We start from the raw sequence: 16,454 nt of genomic DNA, 5'->3' as shown, positions 1-16,454 counted from the left end.
CCGAACAACCATACTGTATCATACTGTACCATACTGTACAAGCATAAGGACCAGCACATGCAGGAAATGGTCGAAGCATTTAAGATTCATCGGGAGCAAGACAAAGTGTGTCAGCAAACCTTCTGTTGTGCTCACATGAAAAGAGATAGGCAACCTCAACTGGTTTGATGGCAGAGTAGTGGTGTTTTCTACAATCTTGAACCTTTTTTTGTTTTTATTCACCAATGTTTTTGCCGTTCGCAGCCAATCTTTGAAGCAGTGCCACATGTTTTGCCAGCAGGCAAACTGTTGCAAAGAAAAAATGCTGGTTGTGCTCGTTTTTCACTTGCTTATTGTGTGGCAGCCATAAAGATCATCAGTCCTTAATTTAAAGGTGCCAAAACTGCACACACACACAAGAGAAGAGAATGGAAATGGACAGAGCACGTCAGCACCATGTCTGCCTACTTCTTTCAACCTGTCAGTCGTGCTTTCCCTTTACGTGATGAATATGTACCGACTAGCTGAAGAAGGTAACGTATTATTTTGTGAAGCCATTTTGCTGACTGCATTCTAGAGCAAGAGTGTGGTCAGTGGTACGAAAGGCCTCTAGAAAAAAATTTGAAAGGAAACTCACATTTCCTATTAAAAATGTAACTCACAATAGGGTCAAATAGCCAAGGAAAGCTCGAAGTAACAGGATACCTACCTTGCAAACAACCAGCATCTGTCAATATATGTTACCAGTTGGAAGCATTCTTTTTAATATAAGAGCATTAAATGAATGACGTGCAAAACAATTTATCTTAAAAGCCAGCTCGGGGAGCTTTTTGAATATTTTGAGGTAGTACAGTCACATCACATTCCTCAGTCCCCTCGCTCTGGTACAAAAAGTTGTTTTTCAAAATACAAAGTAGAAGTACCTCAAAAGATCAAAACTCAGGAAAGCTAAGCTGTGTTTCGACCAAACAATGATGCCACAACAGACTGTCCTATGACACCAGTCATGAATATTGTCACAAAGTCTATTGTGTGCGCTTTGATTGGCTAATCTGGTGACTAAGTAATTGAGAGGTTGGATCATTAATTGTCTGAAATGACCAGAAGCCAGAACTGAAAGTTCTGCTGGTTAGCAATCAGATCGAATAGTGACGCCTGTGGATCCATTGGCATCACACATGCCAATGGATGCACACTGCCCGATATTGTCTTAAAATGGGAAATTTTAAAGTTCATTTGCACTGCAACAAAACTGCTCTCCACTGTGAAACTTGGCTCAAAGGACCAAAAAACTGTGGAGAGCACACTGGGAATTTTTAGTATAATCAGACGAGGTAGAAAAAAATTCCAGAGTTGCCCTTAAAGTTGATTTTTAACATTGAATATTATGGGAAACCAACCAAACAGTCTTGCTTTGTTCATCTTATCCGAGAATTCGTCATAACCAAGTTCGTATTAATGGGAGTCTACTGTAGTTACTTCAATGCTGTGTAAAGGGAGGATGCTGAATTGACTAGTTAGAGCCACGGTACACATGTGCAAGCACACTGCAAAGCATACTGTCGCTGTCTGCAGTTCAGGAATGGAGTCCTGAGGGGAACACCGGGCGTTTTTCGAGAGCCATGTATTGTGGTGAAACATTTGCTCTATGTTTTCCTCCTCATCCTATCATTTCTTCCAAGTTTGGCAGCCGTGTGAAAATTCATTTCTCTGCATATCCATTTTAAAGTCCACTGCTTCCGTGGCCTCAGTTCCAGTGAGTTCTGTGGGCAACAATACATGTATAACATCACAAATATTAACCGCATGTTATTAGCCATTTTAAGACTTCTAATAGGTTTTGTAAGCCGTTTTATGAACGGGGTGATTGCCAGTCACTATTTCAGCTCTTCAGAGTGCATAGGGTTTTTTCTGAATAATGCCCATGCCATCATTGCTGCATCAACTGTAGCATCATCCCCGTCCATGAACAGACGTTTGGTTTGCAGGTTTAGAAGTTCTACTTGGTATTTTGAAAAATGAATTCTTGTGCCAGAGACAGGGGAGTTCAAGAAATGGGATGCACTCATTAAGTCAAAATGTTAGAAAACTACCTGAAGTTGCAGTCTGAAGTGGACCCAAAATTTTAGTTGGGTTTTCTCTCTTTAGAATGATGTGCAGCACATTAGAAAGCACAGTCACGTGGATTGCTCCAACAAGTGGTAAATAATTTACAATTGAATTTCTTTCTCTCATGATATTTCAGTTACAACTGCCAAACAATGGCTTCGATGTACAAAGCTGCTTCAGGCCACATGAGCATAAAATAATTAGTGTGGTCACTGCTTTCAACATTTTAATTCACATTTACTCTTACACAAGCCTGTTCAAGAATGATAAAAAATGAACAAGCAGAGATTACATCGCAGTTTTTGCATGCCTCACATGACCTGAAAGAAAGCTGCTCTGCCATTTAAGACCTAAACTGAAAAAAAAAATATCATAAATCGTTAAGCTGCTGCAGGTGAATTCCACATTCTGACTTGCATTACACCAAAGAGAAAAAATGTATTGCACCAAAGAAAAAAATGCGTACAAAAATTTGATGCTTACTCTTATAAAGAGGCAAGGAAAAGTTTCCAGGAATATTTTTGACCGGGCACTAATGCACAAGTTGGGGAGTGTCACAGGTATTAACGCTGCATCTGCTGCCATTTAGAGAGCTCCTACTGCTAACGTGTGGCTATTTTTATTGGTTTGCACTGTTCATTGTTTAAAGTTGGGCTTCCTTAGCGTTATTTCAATTGTCTCTCAGATAAAATGAGTTTTTTGTCGCCTCTCTCCCATTGATCTTCTAATTATATGTGCTACACTTAGTCTTTAGGTCTTGCTCATGTCATTTTTCTCGTGTTACAGAAGCTTCTTACAGTCCAGCCAATATTTTGACCCATATGAGTGCTGCTATATGCCTGGTGATAAGTTTTCCGTGTATTTTGTTGCCATACTCCGCTGAATGAGGTCATTACACATGAAGTGATCCAGACTTTGTTCTTCACCCCCTTTGATTTCTTAAAAAAAAAACCATGGCTTATTTTGTTAAGACGACAATTATTTTCCCAGCTTGTTTTTGGCAGAAAAAAATACTTCGTGTCGTAACAACCATATTAAGTTTACAAGTGGTAACAAAGCCTAGTCTTACAAAACTTGCCAAAAATAAATGTTTTTCCGCATGGCTGACTTTTTTGCATAAACAAAAGACGTGCTTTCATATCTAATAAATTGAACTCATCTTCTGTATTTTTGTTTTAAATATAAAACATGAAAGGTACAAAAACATGGAAATTTGAAATTTTTTATCCAATTTATGTTCCTATAGTTGTCATTTAAACTATTTTCTAAGGTATCAAAATGCAAAGAAGGTGATCAAAATGTTTTAGACATAAAAAAACGTAAGGAATGTCAGCAAGAAAATTTTTTTAGACATATTCTGCCATCAGTTGCATAGTGAGGTGGCCCTCATTTATTTTCTACTTGCAATGCCATTTATTTCTAAAAGTTTACTTGGAATAATTTGTTTTAGGTGAGAAAATAGTTTTGCAATTTTAGTCCCTGTGTTCAACCCCAGCATTGCTTGCTGCACGGTGCTCCAGGTGGATGCTCCTCGTATTTTGGTTTTGAAAGGTCTACTTACATGTTTATTGCCATTTTGTCACTTTAAACTCAAGCATGACATAATTTCAGCATGCACCGTTGTGAGAGAGAGATAAACGCTTGATATGGTGAAACTTCTGCATTCCTTTTAATGGTAGCACTCTTGTAAATTGCCTAGTGAGTTCACCTTCATTAATCATTTGTTGGAGCACCCAGAGGGCTAATCACAATAGTTTTCTCCACCCATGTAAGCAGCTCACAGAGGGTCAGGGTCAGTAATTGACCTTTGTACGGCGTCTGAATACTTTCTGTTGCTGCCAAGAGCCTCACAGTTCCATCAATGCTGTCATACGCACTCTTCCCTTGTGATGTCACGAAAAAGTCCATTTCATTGAAAAATTGAACTCATTTTCATGGTAGTAGAGATTTCGACTCTGATTGGTCAGACCGCAAAGTGTGCTTCCCGGCTCAGTACTGTTTGTGTTGAAGAACAAAAGTCATTCTGCCATGCAGGCACTTCGTTTTTACTTTTTGTAAACGTAGCATTCAGCAGGCTTCTGTATTGCCAAAGCTGGTGGCATTGAAGCCTAGCACACCATTATATTCCAGCAGTGGAGTGCTGGTCTTGTGTATATTTGCAGCCAACAGAAAAATGTGCTGCAGTGAAGAGGAAGCACAGAGCAATGTCGATGTTGAATGCAGGGACACAACTTGCAAATTTGTTTTCTCACTTAAAACAAAACATGCTCCGATTAAACTTCTAGAAACAAATGCGATTAAAGGGTACTGTGCAACTTTCTGTGGTTCACAATTTAATTAAGATCACCTTATTATTCTATAGACTGCTGAATATGTGTCAAAATAAAGCAAATTATCTCAACATCAGTATTCTTTTGCTGGCATGCCTTACGCTTTTTGCTCTCTGGAACATTTTTATCACCTTCTTTGCCTTCTGAACCGCTTAGAAAAATAGTTGGAATAGTTGGAGTTACAGTAGTTACTGTAAGCACATAACATTTGATAAAAGATTTCAAATTTTCATATTTTGTACCTTCTTCCATGTTTTATTTAAAACAAAATAAGTTCAATTAACTGCATATGAAAGCACAATGCCTTTTATTAATATAAAAAAGTTTCATAGTCATGTGTAAGAATGTTTACAAATTTTTTGCAAGGTTACGTTTGCTAACTGCTTACGAACATGAGAAGGTCGCCACGACGCGAAAAAATTTATTCCGCCAAAAAAAAGCTTGAATAATGTTTGTCTATAAGCCATAATTTTTTTTTTTAATTGAAGATGGTCGAGAGCTAAGTCTAGATCAGTTGGCGTTGAATGACCCAATGACATTTAAATCCCAACTGTGTGCCGGTTTGAAGGAGCCTTTATATTTTTGTACCTTGATTAATATTGCAGTGTAAGCAGAATGCAATTTGCTCTGCTTGCATAATTGGAATGGTTCCATACCATGCCGTTTACATTGCTTCTTGCGTACAAACATATTGCCTTAAAACTAATTTTTGCTGCAGGCAAACACCCCTTATGGATACTGCTGCTCCTGAGCAGCATACAGAACTGGACCTGTGGAGTGGTACAACTGTGTGAACCCTTGGCAACTTTCTGGGAAAAATTTATGCACTCATTTGGCTGCTTGGTATTTTCAAATTTTATATGTAACGGCAGATGAAATGTTGTACTAAGGATGAATGCGGCCATTCGTTAACACCATTTTACAGTAGCGATATTTGCAAAATGATTCATTCTATTTATCTAGTTTGTACTTTTGTTCACTACATGCTGCATGTATGGCTCCATAAAGAGTATCAGAACCAGTTCCTGAGTAAGAAATTAGCCTGACTTGTTTCTTGTGGACATTATGATGCCACATCTAGCATTTGTGATCTCCAAATACACATTTTTATGTGTCTATTTTTTCAAGGGTGGGTGCCGAAAGGAAACATCAGCTTGGAACCCCTTGGGGTCGTTTTCCAGACTTAATCTTTTAATGTCTGACAGTATTTCAGTTTTGGCAGAATAGCACATGGTTTAACAGGACACACAAGACAGATACAATGCTGACAACAGGAATTTATTGCTTTGCTCAGAAAAAATGCAGAAGCATCATCCAAAATGCAGAGAAGGAAAGTCATGGAATCCCCATTTTGTCACATTTTTTGTGATTATTCATCCAGATATGATTATTTATCCAGATATGATTATTTATCCGGATATGATTATTTATCCGGATATGATTATTTATCCGGATATGATTATTTATCTGGATATGATTATTTATCCGGATATGATTATTTATCCGGATATGATTATTTATCCGGATATGATTATTTATCCGGATATGATTATTTATCCGGATATGATTATTTATCCGGATATGATTATTTATCCAGATATAATTATTTATCCAGATATGATTATTTATCCAGATATGATTATTTATCCAGATATGATTATTTATCCAGATATGATTATTTATCCAGATATGATTCCGAGAATTGATGACGCCCTCGACTATTGATCTTGTATTGATCTCCGTTCAGGCTACTGGCAAAATTCTGTTGACGAACGGGATCGTAAGAAGACAGCCTTTGTCACCCCCGATGGCCTGTACCAATTCAAAATCATGCCTTTCGGCCTCTGCAACGCTCCTGCCACCTTTGAGCGTATGATGGGCTCACTCCTGCGCGGATTCAAATGGACGACGTGCTTGTGCTACCTGGATGACGTAGTTTTCTCCCCCACTTTAAAAAGCCACCTACACCATCTTTCTACTATCCTTTCCGTCTTCCGCCGCGCTGGCCTCCAACTCAACTCCAAGAAGTGCAGCTTCGGCCAGCGCCAAATCATGGTCCTCGGCCACTTGTTCGATGCTTATGGTGCCAAGCCCGACCCTAACAAAGTTCGTGCCACCCGCGAGTTCCCCACCCCCCGTTCCTCGAGTGATGTGGGCAGTTTCCTCGGGCTCTGCTCGTATTTCCGCCGGTTTATCCTGAACTTCACCGACCCGGCCCGTCCTCTTACCTCCCTCCAGAAGAAAGATGTGCCTTTCTCCTGGGGCCTTGACCAAGCTAGCGCCTTCACCGCACTTGTTGCGGCCCTCACTGCTCCACCTGTGCTGGCCCATTTTCACCCTTCTGCGCCTACGGAACTTCGCACCGACGCCAGTGGCCATGGTATTGGAGCATCCTTGCTCAGCGCCAGCTCGACCACTATCGTGTCATTGCTTACGCCTGCCGCCTGCTATCTCCCTCTGAACTTAACTATTCCATCACTGAGCGGGAGTGCCTTGCACTTGTTTGGGCGTTAACAAAATTCCGCCCTTATTTGTTTGGGCGGCCCTTCTGCATCGTTACGGACCACCATGCCTTGTGTTGGCTCTCCTCTCTTAAAGGCCCCACAGGCCGACTGGGTCGCTGGGCCTTGCGCTTGCAGGAATACACATTTACTGTTGTTTACAAGTCCAGCCAGTTGCACCAAGACGCTGACTGTCCTGCCATCCTGTCGATCCTCCTGATTCCCACAACCATGATACCGACGATTGTGTTCTGTCCATCTCGGACTTTCTACACATCGACGACGAGCAGCGCCGTGATCCATCTCTGCACCCTATAATCAACCGCCTCTGAAGCGGCACTTCCGATCCTGACCTGAGCCTGTTCGTGCTGCATCACGATATTCTCTACCGTCGAAATATGCACCCTGATGGCGCCGACCTCTAGCTCGTTGTCCCGACACATTTCCGCCCCGACACATCTCCGCCCCACAGTCCTTGCCCAGCTTCATGACGCACCTACTGCAGGGCACCTCAGCGTGTCCCGCACGTACGACAGTGTGCACCAGCGGTTCTTCTGGCCTGGCCTTTACCGCTCTGTCCGTGGTTACGTTGCTGCCTGCGATCAATGTCAGCGCCGGAAAACACCCCCGCTCCCACCTAGTGGCCCGTTTCAGCCCATCGACATTCCTACTAAGCCATTTTTCCGTGTTGGTCTCAATCTGCTCGGGCCTTTTCCCACATCAACTTCTGGGAACAAGTGGATTGCCGTTGCGACCGATTATACACTACCCAGTACATTATCACGCGCGCTATCCCGACCAGCTATGCCTCCGATATCGCCGACTTTCTCCTCCATGACGTCGTCTTGCTTCATGGCGGTCCTCATCATCTGCTTACAGACCGAGGCCCCTGCTTTGTTTCTAAAGTGGTCCACGACCTTGTCTGCTCCTGCTCCACCCACCACAAGTTCACCACGGCCTACCATCCCCAAACTAACAGCCTTACTGAGCGACCTAACCACACCCGGACGGACATGCTGTCCATGTATGTCTCCGACCACCATCGTGACTGGGACATCAGTTTACCCTTCGTGACGTTCGCCTACAATTCCTCACGCCATGATACCACCAGATGCTCCCCTTTCTACCTGCTTTTTGGCCGCGACCCGTTGCTACCCTTTGAAAGCTTACTGCCTTCTGACCCTTCTACTAGCAGTTATGCTTGTGACGCCATTGCCCGTGCTAACGCCGCCCGCCAAATCGCTAGGGATCGTCTCCACGCTTCTCAGACCGCTCAAAAATGTCGTTACGACCTTCATCATCGTGACGCCCATTACCCTCCTGGCTCCCTGGTACTCCTCTGGCTCCCTGCACGCTGTGTGGGACTATGTGAGAAGCTCCTGCCTCGTTACGTCGATCCTTACTGCATCTTGAGGCAACTGAGCGATGTGACCTATGAACTCGTGCCGCTGCACCCCCATCTCCTTCCATGGCCCCTTCCATACAGCTTGTGCACGTCGCCAGTCTTAAACCCTACTACACTCACCCACCCCCCAGGCCTCCCCGGGTCTGTGCCTTCTTCTGCGGGGCGGAGGTGGGCTAGTGTTACGGTACGCAGTCGCGCAGCGAAGACGTCGTTGTGTCGCTAGGCAGTCGACGAAGACGAGGACGCTGCCGCTAGTGCTTGAGTGACCCGTTTGCTGGTGTGTCTTCTGTGTACGGCGTACCGTTCCTGCTGCTGAGCTAACCTTGTAATGATATGTTCGGACATAACGTTGGCGTGTGAACATATATCTAACGGAACATGTAGGCAACACTGAGACAGGATATGGCAGCAAGCTAGCAAGACGCGTGTCAGACTGAGTGCATTCCACACTTTCGACGATGTAAAATTCTGAGGATATATAATTGACAGCTCATGCGCGAAATATACAAAGTGTACATCATACATTAGAATTGTTCACCCTGCATAAGCACACCATCAGTAATGTTAAGGAAAAAAAAAATGACTATCTGGATAAAAAATATGACAGATGTGACAAAATGACGATTTGACTTTCCTTCTCTGTATTTTGGATGATGCCTCCTGTATATATTGTGAGCAAAGCAATAAATTCCTCATATGTTAATCAGTGCTGTAGCTATGTCTTTGTGTACTGTTACCTGTGCGGTTTTGCTAAGAATCATGCACCAACTGGTCCGGCCGCTTTCCGTGAAGTAGTTTAGTGACTTCATACAAATTTTTCTTGATGGCTTTGAGTTTACTGGCTGCAGACACGGGAGATATGTTAACTTAGCATAGTTGCCTGCCTTTCAAGATATCGCATACTTGGGATAATAATGCACGCTTTGTGTTGCGCTGCAGAGGGCCACTGTTATAGAAGGGGTTGCGTCGCTGACCGACACAGATACTGTTTTCTGCTGTCACAGTAATGTTACACCTGATTTGTTGTTGGTGTGACTAAAGCATTATGAAGTGCACTATTATATTTGTCTTTGTTGTCATGGTGTTTTGTGCCATTTGTGGATCCTCTCCAGCCAGGCCAGTGGTTTGCACTAGCTTGTAGCAGTTCGTACAGTATTAATTCCATGGCCTGACCACCTTCATTCCATTTCCTAACAGGTATCTTTTTAGCTAAAATACTGTCTTTATAGTGCCGTTTGGAGCTATTATCTCTGACACCACAATAGCCTCTTTGGAATGGTTCAGGGAATAACAGCTGGCGCTTGCTTGCCATATGGGCAGATTTTATTCTCTCTGTTAGCGTTAGCATGCATAATATCGCACATGAGCAATATGTGATGAGCAGTATGTTGTGTTGGCATTTTATAAGGATCATTGAGCAATGTAAGCTGGTATGAAATGCTTTACTGTTTTTGTGTAAAATGCAGACTCTCATCATGCATGCCATTCTCCGAAGAAAATGCTGAGGAGGCTGAGAACCTGTTCATCAAGGGAGAATGACTACTCAGCAGGCTCACCACTGCGGTTCACACTCCACAACTGCCATAATGTCAGGATTAGGATGTTCAGCATAAGCTACCTTAAGTTTGCGCACAAGCTTATGCATCTGAACACTTATTCCTGGCAGTAAGTGCCCTGGTCAAAGCCTTCCTCAAGCTGGTTTGTAATGCTGCACAAGCGTGAATTTTTTACTCTGTTTGCACTGTTAAATTAGTAGGTAGATGCAAGTGCAATGGAATCTTATTCTTGCGGCACCATAACACTGATAAAAGCAGATATGGTGCAGTTGTTCCTGGAAATAATTGCATTAGTGCTCCTTGGATGGCAGTAAGAAATTCATTGGCAGAGCTTCTTGTGTTTTGTTTATGGATGTGTTTTGTTCTGATAACAAAAATTTCCACATTTCTACAGTATTGTGATTTGCGTATCAATGAATGTTTTCCGAAGATGCACACAGCCTGTCTACTGCTATGAAGAGCTCCAGTAGTACAGGTATATTACAATTTGTAGGCATTATAGTAAATTTAAAGAACCCTTAAGGAAAGCAATAAAAGTGGGAACAAATTATGAACCCATTGCACGCATATTTCCTGATGAGTGTAGGGGTGTAAGCAGCACCAAAATGCCAATGACTCGGCAGTAATAGTGTGTGATTCACCCCGATTCTTTTAGGTCACGTTTTCTCATTTTCGGGCTGGTTCTTTTGTGAAACAGCAGCGTGAAAGATGTATGAAAGGGCAACACTCTCTTCTGGGCCGAATGCAAGGGTGCGAGTTATAGATGCCGAAAAATGCCTTTAAAGGTGTTTTATTTTTTAGTCATGTTCATTTCCATCCATGCCCATATCCACAGGGGCCCAGATAATCCTTATCTCTTTGTGGGCTTGTAGCCAAGCTTGTAACTGCGCACTTTCTCTCATTTCGGTGTTCATGTCCGGTGGGGCATAAAGCTTTTATGCAGTCTGTGTGTGCATTCAGAGAATTGTGGAGCGGAAATGAGATTGGCTTTCAGAAGCGTTATTCACAATGCGTGCGCCTAATATAAAGGTACTTCACGAGTCACAAAAAGTGCCCTAAGGTGTGTATAATGCGGTTGCAAGGGGTAGGAAAAAGGACGGCAGCAGCTAATGCGCCTCTGCATTTTGTCACAGGAGGTGTTAGCTAGGACAACTTTGGCTCTTAAAATCTGTAGTTGCCTTTGGTGCAGTGCTTTTTCTATATTCCTTGAGGACAAAAGGGGTAAGGCCACTGTCAGTGATTCTGTGGTAAGTCTTCTCATCTCCAGCTGTGCCAGGCTGAGCGCAGTGTACTCATTTTCATCGTGTAAGTGGGCAGCGCTGGATATTTTGATGGTGAGGTGCTGGGTTAAATCCCCAGTGCTGTCGAGTACCCCCTGGTTTTCTAATGGGTACAAGATTTCGCCCAGCCTGGTGCTCGGCTCTTCTGGGGTGAGATAATTGGGAAGAGGGCCTTGGACCAAATCGTTGCGTTGAAAAGGCCAGTGATCTGTGCCGCCATCAACCAACCCTAAATGCGCTTCGTGCAGTAAAAGCTCACTTGTCACCCTTGCTGTCCAAACATTGGTGCCGGTTTAAATGCTGAGCATAAGCATTACGAGGGATTCGGCACAAGCGCCTCTTGTTCACATGGCTGCCGCAACGTTGCTCACAGCTTTGAACAATTAAAAAATTGTGCGGCGACATCATTCGTGACATAACAAAGAGAGAAAGTGACGGAGTGGCTGCAGAACAGAACACACTAGGCCGATAGGCATAGCTGCACTGGCGGGGTACTGTCCCGAATCCCTGGTAATGGATAGGCTCGAGGCGGTCATTTTCGAGTAACAGTCTTACCTGCGTATTTGGCAGTTGTAGTTGCCTGGAGGTGAGGTACTCGGGTAGGTCCAAGCAAAGATGGCTGCTGCGGTGTCCCGGTACGCTTTCCTGGGCTCCGTTGAAAAAGGGGAGGGTTCCCGGTATCGTATGCTGAACTGTTTGTGGGCTCGTTTCTTGGTGTTCCAGGGCTTTGTGCAGGAATTAAATCCTGCGGAGTTCTCCGTTCTTTCTCCTGGGGTATGTTACGAAGCCTTATGCACTTATAGAAAGGAGGTCCTATTCAGAGACGTCGGTCCTTTTCCTGTTTCATGAGGCATTCGGGGTCATTGGAACGGTGTTTCCCTGCACAATGAAAGCAGAGTAAGGAGCAGCTATGATCCATGTCAGCATGTTCGAGTTGTTTGGTGCAGTTACAACATCTTATCAGGGTTTTCGTGGGGCAGAGAAGGCAGTTGTTACAGAATTAGGCTTTCGGGTGATGTGGTTCACATTGGAATGGTTAGTGTTCGTACAGCACCTCTTTGGGGAAAGTGCTCCCTGCAAAAGTAATGATTGCTGTTTCTGAGCTTCCTATCATTCTCGCTGCGAAGATCCTGGCTTCAGACGATTCATGAGGCTTTTCGGGGGTGTACCCAGTGCAATTCCATGGATCACCCCTGTACAAGAGTTGATGGGGGCGGCAATGCACGCTTTGACAGGGTATTCTTTTTCACTAAGTACTAATTTGGTAATGGAAGCAAGCTTTTCCACCACCAATCTTTCCGGCGCTTTAAAGATGGCTAAATTTTCTTCCATTTCAACACTCAGGGTAACGCCTCGTGCTTCATCGTGCCTGAGGCAAGCTCTTGCAACGGCTTACTTCGCAATACCACTCATATAAAGCCCTCACCCAGGGGCCCTAGTCTGCAATAAATAAAATCATCCGTAAGGTGGTCAGAAAGACGAAGACCTTCTCGTGGTCTGATGGCGCCTATATGAGTTTGGGTGGGAGGTCAAGCATTCAAAATCCCTTCTGCTTGCACCACTGTCCACTCATCGTCCCACTGCTCAGGGAACCTACTGCAGGTGTCCGCAACGGCGCTTGCGGGGATACCCGTAGACGAAGAGCATTGGTTGACACTATTTTCTACGAGTTCACAGTTCTCGCCGGTCGTATTCTATCGCGCCGCAGGCTCAGTGACTTGGGGCGGCTGCTGAGGGGGTCCATGGTGGAGACTGGCTTGCACACGGGCGTCTACAGATACAGAGCTCCAGCGAGCGTTAAGACTAGCTCTTTGTAACGTGGTCATTAGAAACTGAGCCTGCGCAACGCAGTCGAAGCATTTACTTAACGTGAAGCCTTCCAATGTGGCCCACGAGTTTGTTCGGAGTTGGGTCCGATATGCTACAGCGAGGGTGGCTGTGCCGAAAATAGGAAGCCTTGTCAGCGCCTTTTAGCGTGGCCAGCTGGAATGGGCGCCGTGTCTGGAACGCCAACGCAAGCCTCGAGCCGCGAGAACGCCAGCGTGAGCTCGAGCCGCGAGGCACGGAGGAGCGAGGCTTGCGTTGGCGTTCCAGACTCGGCGCTCACTCGTTGGCCACGCTAAAAGGCGCTGACAAGGCTTCCCATTTCGGCACAGCCACTTGGTGACGACTGCTGAGGGGGTGCATGGGGGAGACTGGCTTGCACACGGACGTCGACAGAGTACAGAGCACCAGCGAGCGTTAAGATCAGCTCTTTGCGTCGTGGTCGGTAGAAACGTAGCCTGCGCAAAGTAGTCGAGGCACTTACCTAACGTGAAGCCTTCCGAGGTGGTCCACGAGCTTCTTCGGAGTTGGCCCGGTCCGAAATGCTAGAGCGAGGGTGGCTGTAGGCGCCTGTTAGTGTGGCCAGCTGGAGTGGGCGCCGAGTCTGGAATGCCAGCGCGAGCTCGAGCCGCGAGCCACCCGATCGTGCCGCCAAGCTGACAGTAAAAGCACAGCGCTTTGATCAAGCTTTAAATGAAACTTACGACGGGGCCCATGTGCATCAAAATGCGCTACATCGTGTTGGGAGGACATATGGGTGCATCACGACCTACTCAGTACTGTAAAATGGTATGCACTAGCGCACAGCCGCGCCGCGCCGCGGCGCTGCGGTGCGGTGCGGCGTAAAGTTCCCGTTCCAGTGAGTTTAGTCAGTGCTGTGGCATGTTGCAAGTTGCGCGTCCGCGCCATAAGTGTCGCCACGGTCGGAACGATTGCAGCGATCCTGGTATCTGGCAGCAAACGCGGCTGGAGTCAATGACACAACGCGTCTGCGCCGCCAGTGCCGCCGCGGGCAACGCTGCAGCGCAGTGGCAGCAGACGACAGCGACCGGCGCAAGCATAGCGAGCAAAGTTTTGAGCAATTTATGTTTTTACCGCCAACTCCCAGGCACCGCCACCGTCGCATTTCAAAATCGTCCCCATTGGCTCTACGGGAATGTCACACCCTTGGTTTAGTGCGCCGTAGTAGGGTGGCTAGATTGGAAGGTGTGAAAACCGGCCGGGGAAACATGGCCCCACAGCGCGCCGATGCCGTGTGGCGGCGCTGACGGCAGAGGCGCGGTAAGGCGCGCAGCCAAAATGAGCGCATCGCGTAGGCTAAATTTAACCACTGAAGCGAAAATGAGCCCGTTTTGCTTATCGCGCGTTTTCTGCTAGTGTCAAAGAATGTACCTTTATTACAAAATAGTGTTTCGTGAACTCGCATCATTATTCCCTTGAAATATGCTGCTTCACAAGCCGAGTTTGCAGTGCATAGCTCAACTGATGCGCGTTTTGTGCGCGCACATTTCGAGGCGCTGCCCAGGATGTGAGGGACGCTGTTAATGGCGCAGCGGAATGTTGCGGAATAATTTAAACGACCTGGGTTTCAACGTGCACTGACTCTCTGCGTTGCGCCGCCACAGAAACGCAGCCACTACACGTACGTTCTAGAAGAGCAGGTTGTAATGCGAGCCGTATGACCTCAAAACTGCAGTCGCATGGCTGAAGGCGAAAATTAAAACTCGTTTGTAGGGAAAGGAAATATCGCAGTATATCTGTCTCACATATATCGGTGGACACCTGAACCGCGCCGTAAGGGAAGGAATTATGAAGGAGGGACTAAGAGAAGGAAGGAAGAAAGAGTGGCCGTAGTGGAGGGCTCCGGAATAATTTCGACCACCTGGGTATCTTTAACGTGCACTGACATCGCGCAGCACATGGGCGCCTTAGCGTTTCGCCTCCATCGAAACGCGGCCGCCGCTGTCTGGTTCGAACCCGCGTGTACTCCGGGTCAGTAGCCGAGCGCCATAACCATTAGTAGCCACCGCGGCGGGTAGAATGAAGGCACCCCAAAGCACAAACCAGGCGCCCCAACGCACAAATTGGTTTTTGTTGCCGCTTGCGAACCTGTAGCATGTATGCCATATCTTGACGCTCGATCATGTAAGCAATGAAGCAGCACATCTGGCCATGAAATCGTTTATTTACAAGTGAGGGAAAGAACTTTTCAGAATTTGATCTACAACACACAAAGCTTCAGTGGTTTCCGTTTCTTCTCACTATCCTCCTGATTTATACCCTTAAGGGGAAAAAAAATCCTCGTGAGGCAATAAACACGTACAACTGATGCTGTCAGCGCAACAGAATGCTAAAAACGACGAATTTTTGGCACATATCACATGACTGTAGAATACCTCTTCCGCAGCTTCGACATGCAAGCGCGTTCGGCTGAACGCATGTGCAAGTTCGTTTTCAAGGATGGTGACAAGACTGTAAAATGATACTGACGGCCAGCACTTGGGATCGCTCGAGACCACTTGGCAAACATTCCCTGGCAGACAGGGGCACGGAATAGAGTTTTTTTGTGTTTTTCTATATCCCGTGTCACACCCAGGCGCAAAGCACAAACGCTCCGTCTTCTTTTTTGTTGTTGAAGGCATCTCGCCCTCAGATGAGAAAACGCTGCTACAGACAATCCAATACAGGCGACGAAACGAACTGAACTGCTACGGGGTACGCAAGGCCGACGCGGATGAGCTTACCGCGCCGCAACTAGCAGCGCCACATTCTTCCTGGCGGCATCGGTGCGCGAAGGGGTCACGCTCGGCCGACGGAAAGCGCCGGGGGGTATGCTCTCTCCGTGACACAGCACCCAGTGGCACGGTGGCCTGTACTGGCTCACTGCGAGGCAATTTCGGCTATTTACGAGAACTTTGCTCGCATTCCGAGCACGCTTATGAAAGTTCGATACTACGGGACAGGTTCCTATCATGCTTCAGTAGAAGCTGCAAGCTATAGCCTCCAGATTGTAGACGTGTACGATTGAACTGTGAGCCCGTTAAGACAGCGCACCTGTGTAAGCTGAAGGCTCGCGTTCGTAGCAGCGACCGCAGAGCCACACGAAGTTGTCCCTTGATCGAGAGCGCATTACGGGCGCTCCAAGAGTCGTGTGCAAGAACCGAGTCGTTTGACGAGTTTCTGCCTCTGCGCCCTAATTTTGGTTGGACTAAATGCAATTACTTCTGGGCCTAACGGCTTTTACATATGTTAGAATCCACTGGGTCTATCAGTGCAACTGCTTCGCTCATACGGCTAGCCCTTAGGCATCGCTGGTGCAGATTTGCAACTCACTTGTCTACTTTAGAGGTCGTTCAGAAATGCAGGTCAAGCATCCGTAGTTGGCCGTTGTGCTTCAGCCGTGTTGATGTGGACTTCTATCGAAGAATGATTTCTGTCGCTGAAGGCTCCTATAAATAGGGCTGTTGGGT

The 16,454-nt window shown here is 46.0% G+C and overlaps 2 protein-coding genes across 8 annotated transcripts in view; both read right to left on the bottom strand.

Moving 5' to 3' along the window:
• LOC144113185 (protein regulator of cytokinesis 1-like) overlaps nucleotides 1-13,064 on the bottom strand; it is a 290,994-nt gene extending 277,930 nt beyond the window's left edge. The window contains exon 1 of the transcript XR_013310678.1: nucleotides 13,025-13,064. The gene's annotated coding sequence lies outside the window, so the exon portion shown is untranslated. The remainder of the gene's footprint in view (nucleotides 1-13,024) is intronic.
• Nucleotides 1-13,848, bottom strand: part of LOC144113189 (uncharacterized) — a 52,252-nt gene extending 38,404 nt beyond the window's left edge. For 6 of the 7 annotated variants that reach the window (XM_077646142.1, XM_077646138.1, XM_077646141.1 and 3 more), the window contains exons 1-2: nucleotides 13,469-13,848; nucleotides 11,716-12,039 (exon numbers count right to left, since the gene is read on the bottom strand). The gene's annotated coding sequence lies outside the window, so the exon portion shown is untranslated. The remainder of the gene's footprint in view (nucleotides 1-11,715; nucleotides 12,040-13,468) is intronic. The other variant, XM_077646137.1, reaches the window with a different exon arrangement.
• Between the last annotated feature and the right edge of the window lie 2,606 nt (nucleotides 13,849-16,454).

Source organism: Amblyomma americanum, chromosome 1, assembly GCF_052857255.1.
Source record: "Amblyomma americanum isolate KBUSLIRL-KWMA chromosome 1, ASM5285725v1, whole genome shotgun sequence".
In the NCBI taxonomy this organism is placed as follows: domain Eukaryota; kingdom Metazoa; phylum Arthropoda; class Arachnida; order Ixodida; family Ixodidae; genus Amblyomma; species Amblyomma americanum.
Note: the sequence above shows the minus strand (reverse complement) of the source record. Positions and strands in the feature narration are given on the sequence as shown.